This window comes from Carlito syrichta, unplaced genomic scaffold, assembly GCF_000164805.1.
Source record: "Carlito syrichta isolate Samal-C Ts95f unplaced genomic scaffold, Tarsius_syrichta-2.0.1 Scaffold314826, whole genome shotgun sequence".
NCBI lineage: Eukaryota > Metazoa > Chordata > Mammalia > Primates > Tarsiidae > Carlito > Carlito syrichta.
The window spans coordinates 876,403-885,689 of NW_007258922.1; the positions used below are offsets into that span (position 1 = coordinate 876,403).

General features: G+C 36.4%; 1 pseudogene; it reads right to left on the bottom strand.

The window, feature by feature from the left end:
* LOC103274602 overlaps positions 1-8,824 on the bottom strand; it is a 130,809-nt pseudogene extending 121,985 nt beyond the window's left edge.
* Between the last annotated feature and the right edge of the window lie 463 nt (positions 8,825-9,287).

Here is a 9,287-nt window from a genome sequence, read left to right on the forward strand (position 1 = left end):
GAATTACAGGCATGCGCTACCAAGCCCGGTTGATTTTTTGATTTATTGTAGAGATGAGGTCTCGCTGCCCAGGCGGGTCTCGAACCCGTGGGCTCAGGCAATCCACTCACCTCAGCCTCCCAAAGGCACGGGATTACAGGCTGAGCCACCGAGCCCGGTTAAAGCTGCATATTTAATCTCCATTGCAGTTCTGTCATCCAAGTAACCTGATTTTAGGCTTGATTTTTAGTACAATCTACTATAGAAACACCACATAAGAATCTTCTTTAAAGCTACCACTTTATTTGGCTATTAAAACATACCCCATCAATAAGGGTACTTGACCTCAAACCAGGCAAAGTGGGGACCAAAGGGAGGACCAAACTTTACCTATATGATGTCCACTTGTATACCTAATCCTGAATTGTACCCTACATCTTTAAAATAAAATTTAAAAAGGAATCAAAATCGAATCAAACTAGGTGTTATATCAATAATATATTGTTTTACCAAAAATAAAACTGTTTTCATTAATTTTTTAAAAATGCCCTTTCTTAGGGGAAAGGAGGCAGTGATTGCACTGTAACTGCCATTTTCTTCTTGCAATGTGTTTAAGGCTGTTTTAAGAAGTCATCATAATGGACATTTTCACATTAACATATTTTTCATACTGATTAAGTGAAACAACTGATTTCCCATGTCTTTGTTTCTACATACGCTTTGTTCATGTTAATCACAGGAGAAAGCTTAAGAACCACCCCAATAACCACCAACAGGGTCTCTGTTGGTTTCAATTCAACACCCCAATTCCCATCCTGAGTGTCTGCTTTCTTGAACCACTTACTATACCAATTGTTTTAGTTCTTGTCTTATAAAAAGCTGAACCTAAGAAAGGTAAGAGTTCAGAAATTTTGTTACTCAAACCCAGGTTAAAATAGTGATGAAAAATAGAAACAAAGCAAGGAAAATACACTCGGAGAAATAAAATGTGATATACCATTGCATTGGCTACTACTTCATGACATCAGGTTTTAAGAGACACATGAAGAACCTTAGCAAGCATGTTTGCTTTACATGTGCAACAAATAAGAAATAAAGAGAGGAAGAAAGGGATTCTTCTGCCTCACTCCATACCACTTCTTATTTTCCATTGGCCAAATTTCACTCCACAGGTAATAATTATTCTGAACTTTTTGTCTGTGTCTCCTGGCTCCTTGTTTGATGCTCAGGAAGCCATATCCTACCACTGCAATATATAATGACATCCAAATCCAGGAAAAGAGGTGGAAACAGCATCAGTTAGGTCAGCAAGTGAGATATACCAACCATAGAGTTGAACTAAGGTTTCAGCTTGGACTATAGCCAGCTCACAGAGGTAACAGTGACAGTAAAATTGTGGCTTAGATGCAAGTAGTAAGTTCTGAAAGGAGAAAACAGTTGATGAAATCTGAAAAGGTGAATTTATATCTAATATTGGCAACACTAATATGTTTCTCTGGTCAACTCATTTTACCATCCTCTGCAACCATTATTTCAGACTTTAATCTAGTCAACTTAAAAGCCATTTTACCTCCTCATACTCAACAGAAAACCTTGACTCCTCTTTTACAGAGAAAATAAGAGTAACAAGAAAGATGCTTTCTCATGTTCGAGACATCAAAGAGGCAAGCTCACCTTTATCTGTATTTTTTATACTTGTTTCCTCTTATTTGCAATAGAATAGCCATCCTTTCTTTTATTAAGACCAGTTCTTCAGTTTGTACATCGTGTCTCATTCCTTATTTTCATCTCAGGAACCTGAAACCAATGACGGACATTTCCTTTTCTTTCTGCACTTCAAACGCCTACATTCCCTCTCAGCCAGTGTTATAGCAGGCTTTGTTTGTAGATGTATATGATGTGCATGGGGTAAAGGTGATTGTGTATACAAATATCCCTGACTTTAACATAATTTTATTTCATTTACAAAAGCGGTACATTCCCATTCTTGCAAATCAAATATAATGTAAAGTTCATGATCTTTTATCAACCACCTTTTTATTCTCTCTCCTCAAAAGTAACAACATTAACAATTTATCAATTAACAAAATAAACAATATTAATGTTAATAATTGATCAATTAACAGCATCAACAATATTAACTGTGTGCTCACACTAAGCTATACAACTACATACCGTGAAAGAGATAGTCATTGCTTACTAAACATCCTCTACATTTGCAGTCTTACATCCTTGCAGAGAGATTGATTTCATATGATGAGGACCGATCACTGAAATAAGAGAGTGGAAATGATAATAATCACATTATAAAGTGTTCCATAAAAGGGCTGTAGATACAAAGTGACTGCAAAATGCTGAAAGAACTGAAAAACCAAAGAAGGAGACAGACAAATCTAGTTTGTTGGTTTTAAATTATTTATTGAGGGAACTTGCAGACAGATGCATGGTCTTAGATGGCCACAAAACAGGCATCTCTCAGCTTTCTTTCTTTCTTTATGTGTGTGTGTGTGTGTGTGTGTGTGTGTGTGTGTGTGTGTGTGTGTGTGTGTTGGAGTCTCACTCTGTTGCTCAGGCTGGAGAGCAGTGGCATGCTCACGGCCACCGCAGTCTTGACCTGTTGGGCTCAGGCGATCCTTCTGCCTCAGCCTTCCAAGTAGCTGGAACTACAGGTGCGTAACACCACGCCCAGCTAAAATGATTTATTGTAGAGATGAGGTCTTGCCAAGTTGTCCAGGCTGGTCTCAAATCCCGGGCTTAGGCAATCCTCTCACCTCAACCTCCCAAAGTGCTGGGATTACAGACTTGAGCCACTGCGCCCAGCCAGATCTCTGCATTGTTACTCCCCACACCCAAAGCTTATACACCATAGGGAAATTGTCTCTGTTCAAGACAGTTAAAGACAATCCCCCACAACAGGCAAGAGTGCTGTGCATGTCACAGCCTATAATTTATGTAATAACATCAAGTTTTCTCTGATCTAAAGGCAGGAGAACATGTTATATTAGGGACAGGAAATAAAATAGAAATCAGGAAGCATTCAGGGACTGGGGCTAATCAGAAGTCAACATGGAGGTTTAGCATCCAAGATGGAATCACTTTTGTCTCCACAGGTACCAGGGTCTAGGTGGCAGTGGGAAGGAGGAAACTTGACTGGCATGGGCTTTGTTTAAGATATAAACCTTTACTGTGTGAATCTACTGAGCTTTGGAGATTTTTCTGTTGATGTAGCTTGCGTTATAGACATATATTTCATTTAAAAGATGAAAACAAGCTAGACATATGATTCTGCAAATCTTTCACTAGTATTAATAGGATTTATCCATCCTTTTTGAAATCGGAATCTTATGCTATAGTATAACTATACTATAACTTATTTCACCATTTCCCTACTGCTGGATTTTCAGAGTGCTCACAATTTTTGCCTCTACAAGCAAAATTGCCATAAATACACTTACACAGATAACTTTACATACTGACACTTCCATTTTTGTACACCAGTTTTTTTCAAATTGAAATACAGGAGTCAAAGTTATGTGTGTTTACTTATGTAGAGATTTCCAGTCTACTTTACAAAAATATGTCAAACCTTTCACAGTATATCAGAAATATATGAGTGCCTGTTTTTTAAATGACACTAGATGATATAAATAACTCGTTACTAATTTCTTATAAACAGTCATATGAGGAGGATATGTTCTAGTGATTTTGCTGTTGTGTGACCATAATAGATTATACTTACACAAACCTGGGTGGTATAGCCTACTATACAACTAGGCTATATGATACAGCCTATTACTACTAGGCTACAAACCTTAGGCATTCATCTATTCATGAGAGATCCATTAACACTTTCTACTAGGCTCCCCCTCCAACAATGGAGATCAAATTTCAACATGATGAAATTTGAAGGAGTCAAACATCAAACTATAGCAGCTGAAGAGGGTGTTTTTCCAGACTGGTTGAAAATCAGCATGTGGTAATACCCTGAAAACCAACCATGAGGTCGTTGGCTATGCACATTACATTTTATATACAATGTGCAACAGAGGTCATCAAACCCAGCTGTGACCTTTTGGTATGGTGTTATTATTACGAGAGACACTCAAGTAAGAAAATAACTTCTTACAATTGTCAGGGCTAAGAACATGATACCCCAATATATGGAACCTTGGCATATTGAATATTTTTGAAACAGGAAGAAGGAAGTAGGGAGGATCTCAGAAGCAAGAAGGTCTCTTTGACCTTCCCCTACCCTTCTGCTTCCCATACCTCTTTCTTTCTGGAAGCAGGTGATAGGAACTGAAATTTCTCTCCCCAGAAATAAGTCATAAAACATAGCAAGGTCACTCTTTGAGCTTCTCCCTTGTCCAATGAAAGATTCTCATAAGACAGACATCCTGCTCCATATCTGTCTGGAAGAAATGTTATACACAGATCTAGAAAAGAATCTGAGCAAATAAGCCTTGCTGAGTTCCTTCCAGTTTAATACCATTAGATCATACTGATACAGAGACCCGCTAATATCTGTCCATATTATCACAGTCCCTAGGGAAGGGCATGGCAAGGGTTCAAGCACTCCTGTATGTTCCTGAACAATATTCCTGAGAACTAATAGAAGGTGCGCTTCTCCTTATCTCCTATGCACTCCCAGTAAGAAACTACAAAGGATCTTTAGCTTCCCTGCAGACTATGCCCAATAAACTGAGAGATATATTCCTGAGCACATTCCTGAGAGTTCTCTTATCTCCTTTGCATTCCCAGTAAGTAGCTTTAGGAAACCCTAAACTTCCCTGAAGATTATGTCCAGCAAACTGAAAGATGCAAATCCCTATCTACTCCCTTTTTCTGAGGAGTCAGAAAAAGGCCTTGTAAACAACCTTTACTCTATGGCAAGCTTGATTAACACGTCTGCTGGGCTCTACTGATAAAAGCTATGAGATATCTCTGATACCTGGCACAAGGAAATGTAGACCGAAAAATGCCACTATTTATAAATGCGGCTGAAACTTAAGTTCTGTACAATGTTCTGCTGGTCACGTGGCTAATGTATAGGTGGTACTAGCAACTCCGGAGATATAAAAGTGAACTGTAAAAACCTGGAAGGTAAGCAGAACTATTTTAGAAAGACCTCAAGTCTGGTTCTGCTCCCTGGATTTGGACTCAGAAATAAACTTCTTCAGGTTTCCTGCCCTTTGATTTATTAGTATCAAGCGTAAGCAGCTAAGCACTACTCAGACCATAACAATACTCGTTATGTCCTCCCTATTCTCCACAACTATCAACCTCTTTTGTCAGACTTAGTATAAAAATATTGTTTTCCTTGGGTCTTTGGGTCTTCCTTTCTGAATGCTCCTGTATCCCATAAGACTTTGGTAAAACAAAATTGGTATGTTTTCCCTTGTTAATCTGTCTTTTGTTATAGGCATATCAGCATGACCTTCGTGATGGGTGAGGAAAAGTTTACTTTTTCCTCCCTACCCAATATAGACAAAGTGGTCAGAACACAAAAAATTAGTTTTTGCCTCTCTTGTTCAACATTTTAAAATAGTATTATTTAATATGCAATCTAGATCAATGGTTTCTAAACTTTAGCTTGTTCACCTGGAGGTCTTGTTAAAACACAAACTACAGGGCCCCATAGGAATATGAATTTATAACAAGTCCCAATGCGATGCTGATGACTATTCCCAGGACTCAGTTGGAGAATTGGCCTAGACAAGAAAAAAGAGTAATATAAGTGAGGCAAAGCAATGATAATAGGTTTAGAAAACTTAATTTTGAATTTTTCTCCCTGTATAGGGCATTCATGAATTCTTTTCTTTTTTCCTAGGTGCCATTTTCTGGTAAGTAATAATTTTTCATATTCTTTAAGGACTCTTAAGAAACTCTTAAAAAAGCCTTGAGAGTATTAGGGTTTGAATATTATTTTTTTAAGAAAAGAAGCCATGACTTTTAAAGAAATATTTTGAAATACAAAATTGACAGAATATGTTAATAGAAAATTTTGGTGAATATGGATGAAATGCAGAGACATTTAAAATAATTTAAGATGTGTCTTTGTTATTTTATCTCTATAAACCCAACTTAGTAGGTAAGCATTTTCAATTAACTTTTAATCACATTGTATGGACTATATAAATATTTTATTAGGTCTGCCTATTGATTCATTTCTCCTATAAAACAATTAATGTCATAAGTTTTCTTTATGGAAAAAGTTTTTACCTGTTTTCCTGTCACAAAACATTGAATACATACAGTAACATAAGTGAAATATTAATTATGCTTTCCAAGATTCTTATGAAAAAGGTTTTGGGAACAGACTTAGGTACTCCAAACTAAATAAAGTGACATTATTAAAGTAAACTTGATTCTGTTCTAAAATATATTTTTTGAAAGCAAATCAGTTTCAAGTTAAACAAATGTATAAAATAGAATTATTATTAAAATAATTAATACTGTTATATCATAAAACTATATTAATAATTATTATTTATAATGATTTAACTATAATTATCATTTTCATCAAATTACTGTTGCAAAAAAACTTGTGATGTTTCTGATATCTTTGCCCTATACCAATGTTTTCACCCAAAAAAGGAGAATTATTCTTTAGGAGATGTCTTGTGTTTGAATAGTGAATAGCTCAATCTACAGTTATTCCCAGGTCTGAGTCTATTTTTTCATCCACACAAAGATGGTGTTAGTAAGTCCATCCAGGCTTGTAGCGGACCTAGAAGTTTGTTCTGGCAATTAGACATCAAGAACTTCAAGGTCTGATACAATTTGAGACTAAAGATTTTATACAGTAAAAGTCAGTTTAGTACTGGAAAGACCATGGTCCACTCCCCTCATTACAAAAGGACTGGAAAGACCATGGTCCCCTCCCCTCATTACAAAAGGACAGACCGGAGAGGTTAAGAGAATTGCCCAGGATCGGAGTTTAGAGACACAGGCAATAGTATAATAAAAATAGATAAAATATATCCAATGCTTTCTTTGTGGCAGGAACACAGAGTTTTTTAGCTGTATTATTTCATTTAAGTCTTACATTTTGATCACTTAATAATATTCCCCACTCTAAAGATGAAAAAACTTAGAAGCAGAGAAGGTAAGAATCATTCCTTATATCACACAGGTGGTTGGAACTGGTAGTTAGTCTGGTGCCCAAGGCTGAGCTTGCCCTCACATGTCCTCTCTCTTTACTCCCAGTCTATCACCATCCTGTCCTGGAACTGTCACTCATGGGCTGTTTGAAGAGACATTACAATATGTGAAATGATATTATATGGTGTATAAAATGCTAAATATTTTGTTAGTTTTTAAAATGAGACTTATGACATCCAAAATACACCCTTAAGAAACCAGCCAAATAGAAATAAAAGTTTTGCTGATAATAATCCCATGTTCCTCCCCACGACATACACAGACATAATTTAAAATATATGGCAGGTGTTTGGCATTCTTTTCTTATATTTCTTCATCTTTCCTTCATATTAGATTCAAGTTTATTTTTTAACCTTTTAGCCCATCTGAAATGTAAGATGTTTAATAGAAAACAAATCAATAGCTTTTCCTAGTAGGCCTTTGTACAGTGATTGGATTGTAGTTTATACATTGTACATTTCACCTTCTCTTACTATTTTTACAGGCAGATTATTTTTATGGCCTAAAAGTTCTTTAATAGGCCATAAACACCTTATACATTTTCAAGTTCTTGATAACAAAGCAAAAAGAGCATGTCACTTCCAAATGTCTGAAAATCAGGCCTCTAAATAAAGTTTTTAATATTTAAAAAATTCATCATTAGAAAAGAAGAGTTGAAGTTTGATCCTGTCATTTTGAAATGTTATGTTTGGCTAGTGTTACATGCACATATAATGAGTTTCTTCGATAATAACTTTGTAAAAACAAGACTTCCCGGAAATTTTGCCCAAATAGACCAATGGGACTTTGCACACATTTTTTGGGAAAAGTCTTGCATAGAGTTCTTTTTTCTTTACTCTGGCTGACTACTGGCTTTGTCTTAAGAAAAACCATTCTTATGACAAATTATTATAACATTAATTTTACTTGCAGTTACCATACCACCTTCTTTCTAGTTTCAAGGGGACCTCTGATTTTATTTCTTCATTTTTGATAGTAAAATATGAACCAGATGCAAAGAATGCTGAGGTAGAATTTCTCATAGTCCATTTAGAAGCTTCATTAATTAATTACCTATTGTGTGGCAGTATTAATAGTAGGTGTCTTAGAGAATAAATAGGTCAAATGGGAGATACTGTTTGAAGCATCTTACTGTTTCCTAGTGAGTTTTGGAATCATTCCTTTAGGAATGATTTTATGTTATATGTGTGTGTGTGTGTGTGTGTGTGTGTGTGTGTGTGTGTGTGTGTGTGTGTGTATTTAAAAAACAAAACACCCAAATCTGTAAACCTCTGGTGGGGAGAGGATGCAGAGGAGAGACTGGCACTTTAAATATTTTTGTAAAATTAATGTCTTGCTTTTCTTTCTCTCAAAGCGAAAGTTGTAGAAATGGATGTGCTGAATTGCAGTAAAATTTTTGGAAAAACTGGATTTTCATGAATCTTACTTTATTTGCAAAGCATTTATAGAGGACTAGTGGTAAGGCCCAGGAACCTGAATCTCTACTGGAGGAATCAGAGCACAAGCTTAGCCTGTAGGCAGATTCCATATTGCAGGGGATGCTGCTTTCCTGGGCAGCCAGCAGTCTGTTACTATGGCTGTCTGCTGGCACTCTTGCCAGCTGGAGCAAGAAAGCATGGATCTGCTTGTTCTTCTGGCCAACAGATCCAAAGCATGCCTTCATTCCTTTTAAAAACATCATTATCTAAAATGAAATAATACTAGCTTAGTCCTCTCTCTTTCCTCCTAAAAAGCAATAATGTTTCAAAATAATGTTGCTTCACTCATGCTCTAGAAAAATACGTTCATGAATTAGAACTAAATTGCAATTTTAATTTTGTCTCTTCCTGATGTTTAGAATTCAGTCAGCTTCAAGGACCTTGCACATCACACATATGGAACTTTCACATGTGCTACTTGATTCTACATGCCACCCTCTCATTTTGAGATTTGTCTGTGCAAGTCAGCTTGAATTTGATGCTATCCTGTCAATTAAACTAAGCCTTGTTTTCAAAGTCAAATAGCACAAGTGCCTCGGGCACCTGCAAAAAAAGCCAGGCACACAGGCTCAAGTGGATAGTTAGGTGTGCAATTACTTGATTTATACACATGTGTGTTTCTGAAATTACAGCTGCAGGGTTTTGTGGTCTCTGTGGGAGTGTGAA